General features: G+C 46.9%; 1 pseudogene; it reads left to right on the top strand.

Moving 5' to 3' along the window:
- LOC125483457 overlaps nucleotides 1-13,846 on the top strand; it is a 42,688-nt pseudogene extending 28,842 nt beyond the window's left edge.
- Nucleotides 13,847-22,241: the final 8,395 nt, after the last annotated feature.

Raw genomic sequence — 22,241 nt, 5'->3', positions numbered from 1 at the left:
TAACCTCCACTGTCCCGTTCAGCCATCACACCGTTCTAACCAACCTACACTGTCTCATTCACCCATCACACCTATAATCACTGACATACACTGTCTCAATTAACTATCACTCCAGTATCCTCTGACCTACACTGCCCATTTAACTCATCACCCCTGTTGTCACTGAAGTACACTGATCCGTTCAAGTTTCATGCCAGTACCCACTGAGTTACCTGTCCTGTTCACTCATCACCGCTTTTCTCATTGACCCTCACTTCGCCGTTCACCCATCACCCCGTATTCAGTGACCTACACTGTCCCGTTCACCCATCAACACTCTACTCACTGAAATGTATGTGCCATTCAGCCATCACTCCTGCACTCACTGACCTATGCTGTCCTATTCACCTGTCACTCCTGTACTCACTGAAATACACTGTCATGTTCACCCATCCCCCCGGTACTCAATGACCTACAATGTTCCCTTCACCCATCACGCCTGTACTCACTGACCTGCACTGCCCCGTTCACCCAACACCACTAAACTCACTGACCTACGCTGTCCCATTCACCCATCACCCCTGTACTCGCAGAACTGCATTGTCCTGTTAACCCATCACCCCTCTTCTCACTGACTTACACTGTCCCATTCAGACATCACAGCAGACTAACTAACCTACACTGTCCCATTCACCCAGCTTCATTGTACTCACTGACGTATACTATTCCGAACACATATCACTCTGGTACCCTCTGACCTACAGTGCCCCATTCACCCATTTCGTGTACTCACTGACATAAACTCACTGACCTACACATCCAATTCACTCAATACCCTTGTACTCTCTGAACTACACTGCCTTGTTCACCCATCAGCACTCTACTCAGTGAACTACACTGTGCCATTCACCCATCACAATTGTACTCACTGACGTACACTGTCCACCCATCATTCCAGTACCCACTGACCTGTACAGCCCTGTTCACTCATCATCTTTTGCCTCACTGACCTACACAGTCCCGTTCCTCCATCACCCCTTTACTCACTATCCTTTACTGACCCTTTCATCCATCACCCCTGTAATCCCTTACCTACAATGTCCCATTCACCCATCTCCACTGAACACACTGACCTATACTGTCAGGTTTACCTGTCACCCTGATTTACAGTGTCCCGTTCACCATCACCCTGCACTCCCTGACCTACGATGTCTCGTTCAATCTTCACCACTGTACTCACTGACCTACACTGTCGCTGTAGAGGTCTCAGGGTTCATGTCCACAGTTCCCTGAAAGCTGCCACCCAGGTGGATAGAGTTGTTAAGAAGGCATATGGTGTGTTAGCTTTCATTAATAGAGGGATTGAGTTCAAAAGCCGTGAAGTTATGCTCCAGGTATACAAAAGCCCGGTTCGGCCACATCTGGAGTGTTGTGTCCAGTTCTGGTCGCCTCATTACAGGAAAGATGTGGATGCGTTGGAAAAGGTGCAGAGGAGATTTACCAGGATGTTGTCTGTAATGGAGGGAGGGTCTTACGAGGAAAGGTTGAGAGAGCTAGGGCTTTTCTCTTTAGAACGACGAAGGATGAGAGGTGACTTGATAGATGTGTACAAAATGATCAGAGGTATAGATAGAGTAGGCAGCCAGAGACTTTTTCCTCGGGTGGAGGTAGTTATTATGAGGGGGCATAGTTTTAAAGTGAGTGGAGATAGATATAAGGGAGACGTCAGAGGTAGGTTCTTTACTGAGAGAGTGGTCAGGATGTGGAATGCATTGCCGGAGATGGTAGTGGAGTCGGCTTCATTGGGGCATTTAAGCGGCTATTAGATAGGCATATGGATGATAGTATAAGGTAGGGGTGGAGGTTAGATAGACCTTAGGTTTAGGGTAAAAGTTTGGCACAACATTGTGGGCCAAAGGGCCTGTACTGTGCTGTACAGTTCTATGTTCTATGTTCTATTCACACACCACTCCAGCACCCAATGACCTACACTGCCCCGTTCACTCATCACCCCGTTTCTCACTGACATACACTCTCCCGTTCACCCAACACCCTTATACTCACTGACTTACACTATCCCATTCATCCATCACACCTAAACTCACTGACCTACATGTCTAATTCACCCAATACCCTTGTACTCTCTGAACTACACTGTCTTGTTCACCCATCACCACTCTACTCACTGAACTACACTGTGCCATTCACCCATCATCCCATTAGTCACTGACCTACAATGTCCCATTTAACCATCATGCCTGGATGCACTCACTGACCTCCGCTGTCCCGTGCACACACCAATCTGTACTCACTCACCTACGCGGTCACATTCAAAAATCACACCTGTACACACTCACCAACACTGTCCCATTCACCCATCACTCCAGTACCGAATGACGACACTATCACATTCACCCATCTCCCTGTACTCACTGATGTATGCTGGCAGTTCACTCTTCACACCTGTACTCACTAACCTGCACTGACCCAATCACCCATCACCACTGTACTCACACTGACCTGCACTGTTCATTGCATACATTTTCCTTGAAGTAGCTGACCTACAAGCTCCAGTTCACCCGCCATCCTTTTCCCACTGACCTGCATGGTCCCGTTCACCCATCACACCTGTTCTTCTTGACCTGCACTGTACTATTCAGCCATCACCCCTGTGTTCACTGACCTACGCTGTCCCATTCACCCATCATTCCTGTGCTCTATGACATACACGGCCCCATAACCATCAATCCTGTACTCACTGACCATTAGTTCCCATTTGACAATCGCTCCAGTAACCACTGACCTACACTGCCCCATTCACTGATTAGCACTTTTTCTCACTAACCTACACTGTCCCATTTACTCATCACTCCCTTTCCTCACTGACCTACACTGTCCCATTCAAAAGTGAATCCTTTACGCATTGCCCTACGCTTTTCCATTCACCCACCACACCTATACTCACTAACCTACACTGTCCCATTCACCATCGCCGCTGTACTCACTGACCTACACTGTCCAGTACAAAAATGAACCCCTTATTCACTGACCTACGCAGTCCTGTTCACCCAACACCCCAGTACCCAATGACTTACACTGCCCCGTTCACTCATCATTCCATTTCTCACTGGCATACACTATCCCGAACACCCATCACCCCTATACTCACTGGCATACATTGGCCTTTACAAGCATCACACCTGTACTTCCTGACCTGCACTGACCCGATCGCTCAGCGCCCCCTGTACTCACTGACCTACGCTGTCCCATTCACCCATCACCCGGTACTACGTAACTACCCTGTTCTTTTCACCCATTACTCCTGTACCCACTGACTAACACTGTCCGGTTTACCCATCATCCTGCACTCTCTGACATAAACTGTCTCGTTTGCCAATCACGCCTATACTAATTGACACTACACTGTCCTGTTTACCCATCACTCCAGTACCCACTGACCAGCACTGCCCCGTTCACTCATCGTCCTTTTTTCTCACTCACCTACACTGTAGCAGTCACCCATCTCCACTAATCTCACTGATCTAAACTGCCATGTTCACTCATCACCCTGTACTCACTAACCTACACTGTCTCATTCACAATCACCCTGCAATCGCTGACCTGTGCTGTCCCGTCCACCCTTCAGCCTTGTACTCACAGACCTATGCTGTCCCATTCACCCATCAATCCTGTGCTCACTAAGCTGCGCTGTCACATTCAGCCGTCACACCAGACTAACTAACCTACACTTTCCCATTCAACCACCACCGTTGTACTCACTGATGTACACAGCCCCGATCACATATCACTCCAATACTCTCTGACCTACACTGTCCCGCTCACTCATCACCCTGTGGTCACTGACGTACGCTGTCCCTTTCACCATCACCCCTGTTCTTTGTGACCTACGTTGTCCCATTCACGCATCTCCCCTGAACTTACTGACCTACGCTGTCCTCTTCACACATTACCCTGTACTCACTCACCTACGTGATCCCATTCACACATCACCGCTGTACACGCTCACCGAACTGAGCCGTTCACACATCACTCCAGCGCCCAATGACCTACACACTCCCATTTACCCATCTACCCCGTACTTACTAACGTACACTGGCCAGCTCAGCCATCTCCCCTGTACTCACTGACCTGCACTGTCCCGTGCCTGCACAAACTCTGTACTCACTGACCTACACTGCCCCATTCATTCATCAGCCTTGCACTCCCTGAACTATTCAACCCCATTTCCTCATCACCCCTGTACACACTGGCAGTCACTGTACCGAATACCCATCACTCCTGTACTCTCTGACCTACCTGGTCCCGTTCACACATAACCGCTGGACTCACTGACCTGCACTGTTGCATTCAGACATCACCCATGTACAGACCTAATGCACTGGCCCGTTGATCACCCCTGTGGTCACTGAAGTATACTGCCCCGTTCACATCTCACTGCTGTACTCACAGATTTACACCTTTATCCCGTTCACCCATCACCCCTGTACTCACTAACCTTAACACCCATTCACCCATTAACCCTGTCCTCACTGACCTACACTAACCCGTTCATCCTTCACCTCCGTGCTTACTGACCTGTTGCTTCACGTTCACCCATTACCCCTGTACTTCTTTAACGACACTATCACGTTCACGCTTCATCTCTGTACTCATTGGCCTACTCTGTCTCGTTCGCCTAATACCCCGAAACTCACTGACATACATTTTGCTGTTGATCATACACCTCTGTACTCACTGACCTACATTGCCCATTTGAACCATGGTAATGGTAATCACCATTACTCTCACTCCCTAAACTGTTACGTTCACCCATCGCCACTGCAGTCACTGATCTGCACTGTCTCGTTAACCCATCACCTCCACAGTCTCGTTCAACCATCACCCCTGTCCACACTGATCTACACTGTCCTGTACACGCATCTTAGTGATATTGATTGACATGCACTGTGCTGTTTAATCATCACCACTGTACTCACAGACCGACACTATTCCAATTACCTATCCCCACTGAACTCACTGACCAACACTTTCCCTGTTGCACATCACCCCTGTATTCATTAACCGACGCTGCCCCGTTCTCCCATTATTGCTATGCTCACCGATTTACACTGTCCCGACCACTCATCACATGGGTAAACACTGGCCTCTATTGCCCCGTTCACCATGAAACCTGCACTCACTGACGCACACTGTTCCGTTCACCCATCGCACTTGCACTCACTGACCTACACTTTCCCGATCACTCATCACCCCTGTACTCACTGAACACATTGTCCCGTTTGCCCAGAACCTCTATACTCATTGACCTACACTGTCCCCTTCACACATCATGCTTGTACTCACTGACCTACACTGTCCCATTCATCCATCACCCATGTACTCACTGACATGCACAGACTCGTTAACATATCCCTCTGTAGTCATTGACCTGCACTGCCCCGTTCACCCAGCACTCCTCTACTTACTGACCTACACCCTCACGTTCACCCGTCACCTCTACTTTCACTGACTGACACAGTCGTGTTCACATATCAACCATGTATTTACTGACTTACATTGTCCCATTCACATATCACCGCTGCATTCGCAGACCTACACTTTCCCGTTAATCCATCACCAGTTTACTCATTGAATCATACTGTTGTTCTTTCCCCATCACCCCTATACTCAATGAGCTACATAATCCCATTCTCCCACCATCCTTGTACTCTATGACCTATACTTTCCCGATCAGCCGCCATCCTTGTATACGCTAACCTCTAACTGTCCTGTTCACTATCAAGCCTGCACCTCTTTTCTTCTGTACTCCCTGACGTATTTTGCCCCTTCGCCCATCACCCCTGTACTCACTGATCTGTACTATCCCGTTCACCCTTCACCTCTGTATCTGGTGACCTACAATATCCCGGTCACTCAGCGTCCTTGTGATCACTGAAATAACTGTCCCCTTCACCCATCACCCCTACACTCACTGATCTACACTGTCCCGTTTCCTTTGTGCTCACCGAACGGTACAATCTCGCTCAATCGTCACTCCTGTACTCACTGACCTACACTTTCCCTTTCACCCATCAGACCTCTACTCATTGACCAACACTCTCCCGTTCACACATCATTTCTGTATTCACTAACCTACACTTCCCATTCTCCGATTAACACTGCACTCATTGACCTGCACTTTCTCGATCATTCATTAAACCTATTCTCACTGATCTACACTGTTCCCGTTCACCCACCACCCTTTTACCCACGGACCTACATTGTCCTTTTCACCCATCACCCCTGTCCGCACTGACCTCCTCTATGCCGTTCAGCCATCACCACTGTACACACTGTACGATTCACATATCAACTCTGCACTCACTGACCTACATGTCACCTTCGCACATCAAGCCAGTACTCACTGACCTACACTGTCCTTTTCACCCATCACCACTGTACTCACTTGACATACACTGTCCAGTTCACCCATTTACCCGATCACCTCTCCACACAGCGACCTGCACTGTCACTTTCACCCATCACCCCTGTACTCACTGACATATTCTGTCCTGTTCAAATATCAGCCATGGAATCACTGACCTGCGCTGTTCCATTCACCCATCAACACTACATTCACTGACCTACCCTTTCCTCTTCACCCTCACCCGTGTTCTCAGTGACCTACACCGTCCCCGAAGCCATCACCGCCGGACTCAATGACTGATACTGTCCCAATGCCCATCATCCCTGAACTCAGCGACCTGACCTGTCTCGTTTAGCCATTACCTTGTAGTCACTGACCTACACTGTCCTGTTCACCCATCACTCCTGGACTCAGTGGCCTATACTGTCCCGTTGACATATCACCCCTGTATTCAACTGACCTACACTGTCCTGTTCACACATCACTTCTGTTCTTACAGGCCTACAATGTTCTGTGCACCCATCAGCCATGTCCGACCTGTACTGTCCCGTTCACTCATCAGCCCTGTACTAACTGACCTACGCTGCTACGTTCACCCATCACCCATACACTCATTGACCTATATTTTTCTGAAACGTCAACTTTCCTGCTTCTCTGATGCTGCCTGGTTTGCTGTGTTCCTCCAGCTCCACACTGTGTCTGGCTCCAGCATCGGCAGTTCTTACTATCACTCAGTGACCTACACTGGCCCTTTCAGCCATCACCATTGTACTCACTGACCTCCACATTTCCATTTACCCATCGCCCCCGTACTTATGGACCGACACTGTCCCGTTCACCCATTACCCCAGTTCTCACAGACATACAGCGTCCCGTTCAGTGAACTGGCTTATGTTGTATTTACAGGCCATTTTAATTTTCTCAGTCTTATGGACTCCTCTATGACCTCTCTCTTCAACTTGGTCTCATTTTCGTCTCGTCCATTCCACATATTCCTCTAATTCCTGCCCCACCCCTTCATGTAGGGTCTTGTTCTGAACTTATATTGTCTATTTTTCCCTCTGGCTTTCTCTCTGACCATGGTTGTGGGTTCTGTAAATGGTTTGCAAAGTTCAGATACGGCGAAGTTACGAAGCCTGTATTATAATTCTGTTCCCATTGTTTCCTGAGTGATGCTCCATGAGGGTCAATGCGTTTCAGCAGCACTGAGCCCACGTCTTGCTCTGTGTCTGCCTATTGAACGTCTGAGTTAGACGCTGTTAGCTGATCATGTGACGAGTTATCCTCTTGAAGCATTCTACAGAGCAAGGCGTCTAACCAGCGGCTCACAGGTTTTGACCTGTTGATTGAAGCGGGAGGTAAATATCGACGAAGGGGAAGATCATTGTACGAATGTTGACAGTTCACGGCGTTTAGAAAATGTTTATTTTGCTTAAGAACTCTGTGAGGAGATGATCCACTGTGGTTAAGTAAAGGCTGTCAATGAAAAGATCGAATCAAAAGCTAAGCCATCAACATCGCTTAAAACTAATGGTAGGCCGGAGGGTTGGATTTTTTTTGGAATCACCAACGGTTGAATGAAAAGCAATCGTGAGGAAGAAAATTGATTATGTATGTACATTGGCAAGAAATATAAAAACAAACTGGAAAAGTTTCTCTGTGAATGTAGACAGGGAGTAGCTCAAGTTCTGAGTGGATGGGACTGGGGAATTGATAATGGAAATATGAAAATTACAGTTAATTATTTGGTCATTGTGATAGTGGACAATATAAATATTCCAAAGACATATAAGCAAGACACTAATGGAGGAAATATCGAGTAAGAGTCTCTTTTTTGCAAGGGACAACATTTTGAACAGAGTAATGCGATGGAAGGCATGACAGGTCCCTGGGACTTTATGGCCTGTCCCCATGGGCTTTAAGTGAAGTGGCTGCAGAGATAGTGGATGCCTTAGTTGAAATATTCTGGAGCATTCTGCATTCAAGGAAGGTTCCAGACAATTGGAAAACCGCTAAAGTGATGGCCCACTTCAGGAAAGGAAGGAGACATGAAACAGGAAACTATACACCAGTTAGCTTGATATCCGTTGTTGGGAAACTTCTTGCGTCCATTATTGAGGAAGAGATAGCAAGACACATAATAAAAGGTTATGGAATGCTCTGCCAAAGAATGCAATGGAAGTAGATTCTTTCGAGCATACACAGATTATTGCCTGAAAAGCAAAAATGTGCAGGATTACTGGGAGTGGCAGTAGGTGAATTGCTTATTAAGAGAGTCAGGAGGGAAATGGCAGGATGAATTAACACGTTCTGTGCTGCAACAATGTGTCATATGCCCTTGGAGGGGAAGGTCTTACTTTAAGGTCTTCTTGACTTTGTCAGTAGATTTCCCTCATCCTGTGAGCTGTACATGGGCCAGCATTGCTGCCGCTTTCCTGTATTTTGGTGTTTTGCTTCCAAGAAGAGAACTGATTAATTGTCCTGCTTTAAAGAAGCATCCCTTGGGAAACAGATGCTAATAAACTGGCCATGAATATATTGCTTTCCAACCTCACGAGTGATGCCTGGCAAACTGTGTGCCATGACCTTATTGAAACATTCAAGATTGTTAGGGACTTGACGAGGTAAATGTGCAGAGGCTGTTTCTCCTTGTAGGAGAGTCTGGGACCAGATAGTAGAATCTCAGAACAAGGAGTCATACATTTAAGACAAAGAAGAGGACATCTTTTTCCCTCTCAGATGGTAGCGAACCTGCTTGGGTTTTGGTTAGCTCAGTTGGTTGGTTGGATCATTTGTAATGCAGAGGGATGCCAACACCATGGCGTCAATTTTCTTACTGGCTGAGATTGCCATGAAGGACTTACATCTCAACCTCTCACTTTGCCTGAGGCATGGTGACCCTCAGTTTACACTACCACCAGTCATCTCCTTCCAATGAGAGAACAGCCCTGTGGTTCAGCAAGACTATGATAACTTCATTGAAATAACTCCACAGAAGTCAGTATCCTTTCAACAAGACACCTTTCATTTACACATGGAGAGTCTCTGACACTCATCCAGCTCCTTTAGACCCGGCTGTCATTGTGAACAGAACCTCTGACACCCCGGTTTATATCTTTCAGCCAGGGATCCCTGATTGGCCCAGATTAACAGCCCCAATCAGGGAACTCATATCTGAGTTCCTTTGTGTTATAGTCTTGTCTCAGGCAACATCCTGGTCAAACTCCTCTACACCCATTCCAGTGCAATCACATCCTTCCTGTAGAGAGTTGGGCAGATCTCCTCACAATCCTCCAAATGTGGCCTAATCAAAGTTCTGAGCAGTTCAACATAACCTCCCCACTCTTATAATCAATGCCTTGAATAATAATGTCTCGTATGCGTTCTTAATAGTCGTATTAAATCCTCCTGCCACCCTCAGTGATTTGTCCATCTGCTGCCTTCCCGACTCCGTAACAACACCAGTCCCTCCACCTATCTGTGTGTCATTCAAGCTTAGCAACGATGCCCCCAGCTCCTTCATCCAGGTTATTAATTACAACGTTAACAGTTGTGGTCCTAACACTGAGCCCTACGGAACTTCGATAGTCACCAGCTGCTGTCCTGAAAAAGACCCCTTTATTCCTACTCTCGGCCTCCTGCCAGTCAGGCAAGTCTCTATAGAAGTCAGTATCTTGCCCCTAACACTGTGGGCTCTTAGGTTATTCAGCAGCCTCTAGTCTGGCACCTCATGAATGTCCTTCTGGAAATCCAAATAGATCACATTCATTGGAACCCCTTTGTCTTGTGTGTCAGCTCTTCAAATAATTCTACCACGATTACCGGGCATGACCTCTGTTTGACGAAGCTGTGCTAACTTTGCCCTATTTTACTATGCACTTCCAAGTAGTCCAAAATCTCCTACTTAATGATGGACATAAAATCTAACCATTGACCGAGGTCAGCCTAACCAGCCTATAGTTTCCCATCTTCTATCTCCCTCTCGTGTTAAACAGATATTAGCCATTTTCCTATCTTCCCTCTCTCTCCCCTTGAGATGAATTTCTGCTTTGCCTCCCGAATTACACTCAGAAACTCCAGCCATTGCTGCTCCACCTCCTTCCCTGCTCATCTCTCCTTCCATTCATTTCTGCCCAGCTCCTCCGTCGTGTCTTTGTCACTACTTTCAGTCAATGGTACTATTAGATCTGATTCCAGCTTCCCCCTCTCAAACTGTAGGGTGACATCGATCATAATGTGGTCACTGCCCCCAAGGGACTCCTTCACCTTCAGGTCCCGAATCAAATCTGCATCATTGTACATCATCAAATCCAGAATTGCCTATTCTCCAGCAGGTTCTACCACAAGCTGGTCCAAAACAAAAATTTTGTACACATTCCACAAATTCCTTTTTTTTGGGCTCTGTTTCCAACCTGATTTTCTCAATCCACCCAAACATTGAAGTCCCCCATGATTATTGTAACTGTGCCTTTCTTAAATGGCTTCTTATCTCTTGATTTGTTTTCTGCCTAACATCTGACTGCTGCCAGGAGGCCTGTGCACAACTCCCACAGGGATTTTTATTTCCCTTTGCTTTTCCTCAAATCTGCCCACAGAGATTCAACACGTTATAACCATATATCACTTCTTGCTATTGATTTAATTTTCTCTCTGACTAACAAGGTATCCCTGCTCATTCTGCCCGTCTGCCTGTCCTTTCAACAGGACATATATCCGTTGATATTTATTTCCCAGCCCTGACCCCCTTGCAACCAGGTCTCTGTGATACCCACAACATTGCACCCACCAAATTCAATCTTAGGTACAAGTTAATTTACCCTGTTTTGTGTACTACATGCATTTTAAGTGCAACACCTTCAGTGCTGCATTAACTGCCTCCCTTATCATGCTCGTTCCTTATGTGCAGTGCCTAACTTTAGATTACTGACCCAATCCTTTCGCTCTCTGTCCCATTACTTGTTTTGAAATCTTTGAAAACCTCTCCTGACTCCTACCCCTCAACTGGTTTCCAGTCTTTACGTCCACACTATGTAACCTTTCCACTCAGGTCCTGGTCGCCAATCGATTCATCTGGAGCCCATCCCAATGGTCCAGTTCCTTCCTGTCCCAATATTGATGCCAGTGCTTCATGAAATGGAACCCCTCTTTCTTGCACCACCCCTTTAGTAACACTTTTCCTTCCCAAATTTTCGTCTTCTTGTCCCAATTTACACGTGGCTCATGTGATAATCCAGAGTATGACATTTGAGGTCATGTTCGTTGATTTTGTTCCTAATTCCTGATATTCCCTTCACAAGAACACATCTTATTTTATTTCATAATAAGACAAGGGTATAGATGATGTCACTGGCTAAATACAATTAAATTAGTAAATCAAACAACTACATCTCCTTAATTACAAGTGAATATTGATACCTATAAATCTGTTGAATGAATTGTTTGGAGAGTCTATCTTTCTGCAAATTATTCCTGAACACATGCTTGAAGAAAACTGGTGTAAAAAGTGCTGAAGTGTTGTCTGGTCAGTGGCAGGAACGCAGGAGTTTGAATGGCAGAAAGTTCCTATAAAATGGAGCTCAGGACACCATCAAATCAGGCAAAATATCATTAAATGGTGCAGCAGGTTTGAAGGGCTGAAAGGCCTCATATGGCTCCTGAATAGCACGTCTGTATGTTTGAAAGAAAGATTCTGCCCATCTTCGTGTGTCACATATTGAGGGAAACAGCCTTTCCTGAACCTAGGAACTGTCTGGAACATTATCTGGAACATTCCATAAGCGACATCGAGAAAAGTCTAGTATTGGCTTTCTCCAGAACATTCCATAACTGACATTCTCCAAACATTCTATAAAGGACATTGTCTTGAACATTCCATAACCGTTATTCTCTAGAATATTCTGTGATCAACATTCCTCGGTACATTCCATAATTGGCATTTACTGGAATTTTCTATAACCGACATTCTCCAGGACATTCTATAACTGAAATCACTTTTGAACGGCCGGGCGACATTTAATTGAACCAATGAAAATATCCAGAGGAAAGAGATCCCATTCCAGGGAGAAGGAGACACTGTTTTGAAGTCCCTCAGGCAGTTAAAGGAGTGAATGTTTTCCCTGTGTTTACATTTCTTCATTACAGAGGATTGACCACAACTTAGACTAAAAGACAGAAATTTCCAACCTTCATTTACCTCCAAAGAACTGGGAGAGAATCCTCCAGGACAGCAACATTTTCACCCTCCGCATTAGGAACTGTAAAGGAGAGGCCTGTGTCTGCTCTCGAGTGATCGAGTGTGTGGGAATGTCCTCGAAACCATCTGTTCATATGGAGGGAGAGATAGTAATGTGTGTTTGTGTGTTTGTGGAAAGAGTGTTTCTTGTGTTTTACTTCACACTTAAGTAATTTAGAACTTAGCATTTCTGATTTCAGCTCCAATTACATCAACAAATCACTGAAAACAGTGACGCATTTGAAATTATCACTCTGTCCTAAATCAAACTGTTAACTTTGCCTCCAGGCTGATGTTTAGTTTGTTTGTATGCCTTCTTCACAGCTAACGTAGTGACGATCTTCATCCTGCTTTATAAAGATTGTGGATTGTCTCCTTGTGTCAGTCGTTACCTGATGGCCATGGCAGCGGCAGATCTACTGGTGATTATCTTTGACCTGATATTGAGGCACATTCCAATTGTTTATTATGCAAAATTTTACATCCTGTACTCCATCCCTGTGTGTAATATCCACACCGTCCTGCTTTATGCGGCCACTGACTGTTCTGTCTGGTTCACCGTCACTTTCACCTTTGATTGATTTTGTGGCCATTTCTTGCCAGAAGCTGAAAAGTAAATATTGCAGTGAGAAAACAACGGCTGTGGTTCTGGGAACAGTGACTGTGTTGAGCTGCTTAAAGAACATTTTCTGGTATTTTATGCTCACAGCTCGGTATCGGCGAATGAGCTTTCCCTGGTTTTGTGATGTAACAATCTCTATTCGTGACTCTCGTGTCTGGGTCACAATGGAGTTCCTCCACTACATTCTAACCCCGGCTCTCCCATTTCTCCTGATTCTGCTCCTCAATGTTTTCACTGTCAGACACTGGCAGAGCCCGCAGGAGATTCCGGGGACATTCAGTGTGACACAGAAATGAAAAATCGCAAAAAATCCATCATTTTATTGTTTATGATCTCAGCCAATTTCATCCTGTTATGGTCAACAATAATGGTGTATTCTATATGGAACCGGATGCGGTATTTGGGGTATAACTCTCTGTATTTAGATACCTTTGTGGGGGAATTAGGTTTCATGCTGCAACTCCTCAGTTGCTGCACAAACACTGCAATTTATGCCGTGACCCAGACTAAGTTCAGACAGCAGCTGAAGAATGTGCTGAAATATCCCTTTTCCAAAATTCATCAATCAATCAAGTTCCGTCATTAATCAATCTCTCCAGGAGTTTCTCATTTCAGTTCAATATTTCACCAAGGAAGCAGCCTGTCGCTATGGTAACTGACTGAGGGTAGGGCTGGTTTGTCCAATCTTATCCCACAGATTACAGGGAGATATTTCAATGTTTCTCTCAACTAGAGGGCCAGTGAGAAAAAGCACCATTCCTTTTTCTGTATCTATAACTTCAAATGTAAATAATAAAATCTTTATTCAAGACTGCCAAGCAGTAGAGTGAGTGATATTTTGTTTGTCTTTGTGTTGAAGAATCTGAGATTGGGAGACACAGACCCGGTCCCAAGTCCTGGCCTTCAGTGAAGGTGAGGGGACTGGGGCCGAGCTCAGGATTTGGGTTTAATCTCTCTGTCCTTGTTTTCACCTCTGGGTCACCCACTCTGACCAGGCCTTAGCACAGTTCATCTCTCTTCACCAACCCCTTCTATCTCTCTCTTTCTCCATCCCTCTCTCTCTCTCTGTCTCCATCTGCCTCTCTCTCTTTCAGTCTCCCCACACTCTCTCTACCTCTCTCGTTCTGTACCCCAACTCTCTGTCATCCCCCTCTCTTTCAATCCCCATCTGTCCGTTCCTCTCTCTCTGTCCCCCATCTCTTAATCCTCTCCACCTCTCTCTCACCTCACTCTCTCCCTCCTGTCTCTTCCCCAATCTGCCTCATCCTCCTCTGTCTCTCCCTGACCGTCTCTCTCTCCCCAATCTCCTTCACCCCCTTCTCTCTCCCTCCCACTTTCCCTCACCACCCTCTCTCTCCCTTCTCTCTCTCTCCAATCGCGCTCTCTCCATCTCCCTGTCACTATCTCCCACCTCTCTTCCCCTCACCCTCTTTCTCTCTCTCCCCAACTTTCTCTCTCTCCATGCTCTCTCTGTCCCCTACTTCTCTCTCACCCCTCTCTCCCCCTCTTTCTGTCTCTCTTTCTCTCTGCGTACCCTCCCTCTCTCCCCCTCTCTCTCCACCGCTGACTGTCCCCCATCTCTCTCTAACTCTCCCTGTCTCTGTCTCCCCCTTCACTGTTTCCCTTCACTCCTCTCCTTCTGCCTATCTTCCTCTCTCTTGTACCCCCTCTCTCCCCTTTCCCCTTCCGTCTCTCTCTCTCGCCCATCTCTCCCTCTTCCCACTGGTCTCTCTTCCTGTGTCTCCCTTTCTCCCTCTCTCCCTTCTCTGTCTCCAGCTCTCCCTCCTCTCTCACACCCCCCCCCCATCCCCTCTCTCTCCTCTCCTTGTCTCACCCCTCTCCCACCTCTGTCTCTCCTGGCTCCCTCTGTCTCCCCTTCCTCCGCTCTCTCCCCCTCCCTCCTCTCTCCCTCTATCCTGTCTCTTCCCTGCTCTCTGCCATCCTCTCTCCCTATCTTTCTTTCCCTTCTCCCTCTCCTCCCTCTCTCCCATCACTCTCAACATTTCCCAGTCATTCTGTCCACCCCTCTCTCTCTCCCACAACCTCTTTCTCTCTCTTTCTCACCGCGCTCTCTCTTTCCATTCTCCCTCTCTCTTGACCTCTCCATACTCTCTCTCCCCCTCATTCCTCTCTCTTTCCCCCTCTCTCTCCCTCTCCCTTGTCCTCTCTCTCTCACTCCACCTCTCTCCCGAACCCCTCTCTTTCCATCCACCCAATCACCCCTCTCTCTGCCCTGTCTCTCTCCCCCCTCTCCCTCTTCCTGCTTCCTTCCTCCTCCCTCCATCCTACCTTCCTCCTCCCTCTGTCCCTTCTATCTCCCTTTGTCTCTCCCCCTTCCCTCCTTTCTCCTGCTCTCTCTCGCCCTCTCTCTCCGTCTCCCTGTCTCTTTCTTTCACCGCATCTCACTTTCTCTCCCCCACTCTCTGTCTTCCCTTCACCCTCCTGTCTCTCTATGCCTCTCTCCGCCCCCTCTCTCCGTCTTTCTGCCCACTTTTCTCTCTACCTTTCCCTCCTCCGCCTTTCACCCCCTGTCTCCCTCTTTCCACCTCTCTCCAAGAAAAATATGAGGTAATGCATTTTGGAAGGTCTAATCCAGATGGAAAATATACAGTAAATAGCAGAACCCTTCAGGGTACTGATAGGCAGAGGGATCTGGGTGTACACGTACACATGTCACTGAAAGTAGCATCACGGGTGGAGAAGGTAGTCAACAAGGCATACGGCATGCTTGCCTTCATTGGCCAGGGCATTGAGTTTAAAAGTTGGCAGGTAATGTTGCAGCTTTCTAGAACCTTAGTTAGGCCACATTTGGAATATTGTGTTCAATTCTAGTCACCACACTACCAGAAAGGTGTGGTGGATTTGGAAAGCGTACAGAATTGATTTACCAGGATGTTGCCTGGTATGGAGGGCATTTGCTGTGAGGAGAGATTGGAGAAACTTGGGTTGATCTCACTGGAACAATGGAGTTTGAGGGGCAACAAGGTCTACAAGATTATGAAGGGCATGGACAGACTGAATAGTCAGCAGCTTTTTCCCAGGGTGGAGGAGGCAGTTACTAGGGGGCATAGGTTTAAAGTGCAAGGAGCAAGGTTTAAAGGTGATGTACGAGGCAAATTTTTTAATAGAGGGTGGTGGGTGCCTGGAACTCTCTGCCGGGGGAGGTAGTGGAAGCAGATATTATCGTGCCTTTTAAAGGGCGTCTTGACAAATACTTGAATAGGATGGGAATAGAGGGATACGGTCCCTGGAAGGGGAGGGGGTTTTAGTTGTGATAGGCAGCATGTCGGTGCAGGCTTGGAGGGCCAAAGGACCTGTTCCTGTACTGTAATTTTCTTTGTTCTTCTTTTCTTTGTTCTCTCTCTCCATCCCCCTCTCCTACAGCTCTCTCTCTCCCCTGTCTCCCTCTGTCTTTCCCCGTCGTTCCAATCTGTCTCCCCACCCTCCTTTCACTCTCACCGTACCCCCTCCCTCCCCGATCTCTCTCTCCACATTTGTCCTCACTTCCGCCCTCTCTCTTCATCCTCTCTTCCCGTTCTACTCTCTCTTCCCTCTGTCTCCCCATCCTCCTCCCTTCCTTCTCTCCTCTCTCTCACTGTCTCTCTCCCTCTCTCTCTCTACTCCCCTCTCCCTCTCCCTTCTCTACATCCTATCCCTCCTCTCTCTCTCTCTCCCCCTCACACTCCTCTCTCTCTACCTCCTCTCTCTCCCCTTCTCTCCTCCGTCTCTGTCTCAACACCTCTCTCCCCCTCTCCACACCCTTCTCTTCCCCGTCTCTCTCTTCCCTCTCTCCACACTCTTCCCTCTGTCTCTCTGCCCCCTCTCTCTCCCCCTTTCCTTTCTCTCTCCCACCACTATCTCCCCCTTTCCCCTCTGTTTACCCTTTCTCTGATTTCTATCCTCTTCCCTTCTCTCGCTGTCTCCCCCTCTCACTGTCTCTCCTTGTCTCACTATTACTCCTTTTTCTCCATCTCGCCCTCTCCCTCTCTCCCCCTCCCCCCACTTTCACTCTCCCTCTCTCAATTTTCCTCAATCTCTCTCTCTCCATTCCATTCTCTGTCATTCCCTCTGTCTTTTGAACCTGTCTATCTCTTTACACTCTCTCACTCTCCTCTCTCTCTGCCCTCTCTCTACACCACTCTCTCTCCTCCACTACCACTCCCCCCTCCTGTCTGTCATCCTCTCCTGCTCACCCCATTTCACCCCCTCGCCCTCTCTCTCTATGTGCCATCTCTCTCTCTCCACCCCTGTCTCTCTACCCTCACTCTCCTCCCCTCTCTCCCACTCTCCCCTTCTCTGTCCTCCCTCTCTCTCTTTCCCCTCTCTCTACCCCTCCATCTCTCGTGCCCTCTCTCTCTTACATCCCAATCACTCGCCTTCTTTGTCTCACTCTCATTCTGCTTCTCTCTCCCCCACCCTTCTATCTGCCCTCTGTCTCCCTCACCCTCTCTCTCTCCCCTGCCTTTCTGCCTCGCCCCTCTCTCCACACTCTCTCCCACTTCCCCTTTCTCACGCTTTCTCTCTCCCTCTTTCTCCTCCTCTCTTGCTCTCCCTCTATCTGTCTCTCACCCTCTTCAACTCTCTATCTCTCCAGCCCCCTCTCCCTCCTCCCAGCTTATATCAGATAGGAAGAGATTGGTGTCCGTGACTGTGGTGTTGATTTATACCAAACAAGAGGAGATTGGTGTTCCTGACTGTGGGGCTGATTTATATCACACAGGAGGAGATTGGTGTCAGTGACTGTGTGTTTGGTTTATGTCAAATTGCCAGAGATTACTGTCAGTGACTCTCGGGCTGTTTTATATCAATCAGGTGTTGGTGACTGTGGGGCTAGTTTACATCAGACAGGAGGGGATAGGTGTCACTGACTTTGGGGCTGGTTTATATCAGAGAGGAGTGATGTTACTGACTGCAGGGCTGGATTATATCAGACAGGAGGGGATTTATGTCAGTGCCTGTGTGTCTAGTTTATATCAGACAAGAGGAGACTGGTGTCAATGACTGTTGGACTAATTTAGATCAGACAGGAGGAGATTGGTGTCAGTGACTGTGGAGATGGTTTATGTCAGACAGGAGGAAATTGGTGTCGAGTCTGTGGAACTTGTTGACATCAGACAGTAGGAGATTGATGTGATGATCTGGATCTGATTTATATCAGACAGGGTGAGACTGTGGGACTGGTTTGTATCAAATGGGGGGAGATTGGTGTCAGGGACTGTGGGGCTTGTTTATATCAGACAGGAGATTAGCATCAGTGATTGTGGGTCTGGCTTATATTAGACAGGAAGAGATTGGTGTCAGTGTCTGTAAGGCTGGTTTATATCAGACAGGAGGAGATTGCTGACAGTAACTGTGGGGCTGGTTTACAGAAACTTGAAAGGGTTCAGAAAAGATTTACATGATTGTTGCCAGGTTTGGAGGCATGGAGCTATAGGGAGAGATTGATCAGACAGGGGCTATTTTCCCTGGAGCGTCAGAGTCTGAGGGGTGACCTTATACAATTTTATAAAATCATGAGGGACATGAATAGGGTAACCACAAGGTCTTTTTGCCTGGGGAGGGGAGTCCAAAACTAAAGGGTATAGGTTTAAGGTGACAGGGGAAAGATTTAAAAGTGACATAAGGGGCGACTTTTTCATGCAGAGAGTGATGCATGTATGGAATGAGCTGCCAGAGGAAGTGGTGGGGCCTGATATTTTTACAATATTTAAAAGGCATCTGGACTTACTACAAATAGGAAAGGTTTAGGAGGATATGGGCCAAATGCTGGCAAATGGGATTAGTTTTATGTAGGATGTCTGGTCGGCATAGACGAATCGGACCAAAGAGTCTGTTTCTGCATCGTACATCTCTGATTCAATGACTCTACAAACAGGAGGAGATTTGTGTCAGTGACTCTGGGGCTAGTTTATTTCAGACAGGATGAGATTGGTGTCAGTGACTGTGAAGCTGGTTTATATTGGTCAAGGAGAAACAAGTTGAATTTGAAGAGGTTCTCTGTAGATGATGTGAAGGGAGCTGGACGAAGTCCACAGTAGGCCTCTAGAATGGATTTCAGAGGCCTTAGGAGATGAAAGGAAATCCAGGTACTTCATCTAAGTTGGGAGAAAGACAGAGAGGAATGGGATTGAGTTTCGAGAGAATGTTGTGAATTTCTACACAGAACGGGTAGGAGTGGATTTCGGAAGCTCATTTTACCGAGAGTTTGAAATAGAGGACTTCTATCCAGCAAATTCAAACCGAGTTAGTTTCTTTCTAACTTCCTCTGACATTTTCTGGACTGATAATGATTGTTTATTATAAACTCCATTTTACATGATATTAAATGCGAGGGATTTTATGTGAGTTGTTGGAGTCACATGTAGCTAAGGACAGTGAGATCTTTGTTTTGCAGGCAGTACAGGCAGATCATAGTGGGACTCCAGTGTTCAATTTTATCATGGTGGAGATGCAATTTGTCTACCTTCATTGATTGCAGTCTGTGGGTCAGGAAGCTGAGGATCCAGTTGCAGATGGCAGAGCCTAGATGTAAGTCTCACGTTTTGAGATCAGTCTGCAGGGATTGTGGTGTTGAAGGCAGAGCTGCAGTTGATTAGTAGGAGAGTGACGTAGGAGAGTTCCCTTGTTGTCCAGATGTTCCAGGGATGAGTGTGGGGCTATGGAAATGGCGTCTGCTGTGGACCTGTTACATCAGTAGGCAAATTGCAGGGGACTGAGGCATGCTGGGAGGCTAGATTTGATGTGGGCCATGATGAATCTCTCGAAGCACTTCATGATTATAGAAGTCAGAGCCACTGGGTGGCAGTAATTAAGGCACGATGCATTTGCTTTCTTTGCTACCGGGATGATGGTGGTCTTATTGAAGCAGGTGGGGACTTCAGCTTGTACAAGGGAGAGGTTGAAGATGTCAGCGAATACCTCCGCCAGCTGGTACACACAGGATATCAGTACACGGTTTTGAACGCCGACCGGAACTGTCACTTTCCTTGGGTTGTTTCTCAAGAACACTGATCTGACATCTGCAGCGGTGACAAAGGGAACAACTACATCCAGAGCTGTATGGGAAAGTGACACCGCACTGCTGGCATTCTGCTCGAACCAAGCATAGACAGCATTGAGCACATCACGAAGGATGTGTTTTTGTCTGCTCTTTTTTTCTACTTCATTTTTTATCCCATTATGTTGTTTAGGCCTTGCCACAGGTGGTGGATATCCATATGGTTGGTTTGGGCCTCCAACTTGATCCAGTATTGCCTCTTGGCAACTGTGATGGCTTTGCAGGGGTCATATCTTGATTTTCTGTATAGGTCTGGGTTGTCCGATTTGAATGCTGCATGCCTGGTCTTCAGTAGGCAATGGATTTCCCAGTTCATCCTAGGTTTCAGTTCGGGAACACCCACATTTATTTCTTTGACACACAGTCCTCCATGCAGTTTCTAATGAAATCCGTGATGGTGGTGCACACTCATCTTGGTTGTCTGTTGAGTACTTGAACATGATCCAGACCACCAATTCCAAGCAGTCCCAGAGAAGCTACTCCACTGTCTCAGACCATATTGTACTAATTTCTGTGAAGGATCCTTCTGTTTCAGCTTCTGCTTGTAGGCTGGGAGGAGGAACACAGCGTCGTGATCTGATTTTACAAAGTGTGGATGGGGAATGGAGCGGTAGGTGTCATTGATGGATTTGCAAATGGAAACTCAAACCATGACAAATTGATAGAGTAACACGATTCATCAGAATGTGAATATCATTGGCCTTTGAATGTGGAAAGAGGAAAGTTTGTCTGCTCTGTCTGTGATAAAACATTTCGAACATCAGTATGACTGGAAAAGCACTGAGTCACACATCCCACTAAAGAGTTTCAGTGAACTTACTGGAATGACCGTTTGTTAGACAGCCAATAAAAAAAACACAGATTTCACAAAAGAGAGAGAGAGAGACCATCCATGTGTTCTATGAGTGAACAGGGCTTTGACTGATCGTCCAACCTGCAGAGACACGAAGGTAAAGACAGTGGAGAAACCGTGGAAATGTGGGCACTGTGAGAAGGGATTCAAATCCCTATCCCTATCCCATCCCTAGCCGCAGTCACACTGGAGAGAGGCTATTCACCTGCTTCACGTGTGGAAAAGGATTTACTCAATTATCCTGCATTCAGCCACATCAACTTGTTCACTCTGATAACAAATCTTTTACATATTCCGACCTTTAAAGGAAACTAGATTTGCTGACACTCCAGAGTCTTCACACAGGGGAGAGACCGTTCACTTGCTCCATGTGTGGTAAAGTACTCACTCAGTCATCTAACCTCCTAACACACCAACAAGTTCATGCTGGAGAGAAACTGTTCAGTTGCTACTGTGGGAAGGACTCACTCATCATCCCACTTGTTGAGACACAAGCGAGGGGAGAGGCCATTCAGTTGCTGCTTGTGGTCAGAACAGACTCACATATTCATCCTATCTTCTAGACACTAGCGAGTTCACCAGTGACCGCAGGCATTGGGACGATAGTAGAACCCGTTGAGGTTGGTTGGCTCGCCGAGCTGGTTTGTTGTTCCGCAGACATTTCGTTACCATGCTGGGTAACGTAATTAGTGCTTTGCCTCCGATGAAGTGTTGGTGTGTTTTTCCGTCTGGTTTTTAAACTCTGGAGTCCGTTGAGCTGGATTGCCTCACTTCTGGCTTTCCTTCGTAGTGGAATGTATATGGGGTCGAGTTCTATGTGTTTATTAATGGCTTCCTTCGTGGAGTGCCAGGCTTCTAGGAATTCCCGTGCCTGTCTCTGCTTAGCTTGTCCCAGGATTTTGGTGTTGTCCCAGTCGAATTGGTGGTTCTCCTTATCCATATGGATTGAGAAGATTGAGTATTGGTCGTGTCTTTTTGTAGCCAGTTGGTTTTTGTGTACCCTTGTTGTTAGTTTCCTTCCTGTTTGCCCGATGTAGTGTTTCTCACAGTCTCTGCAGGGGATCTTATAGA

Source organism: Rhincodon typus, chromosome 7, assembly GCF_021869965.1.
Source record: "Rhincodon typus isolate 14 chromosome 7, sRhiTyp1.1, whole genome shotgun sequence".
NCBI lineage: Eukaryota > Metazoa > Chordata > Chondrichthyes > Orectolobiformes > Rhincodontidae > Rhincodon > Rhincodon typus.
Note: the sequence above shows the minus strand (reverse complement) of the source record. Positions and strands in the feature narration are given on the sequence as shown.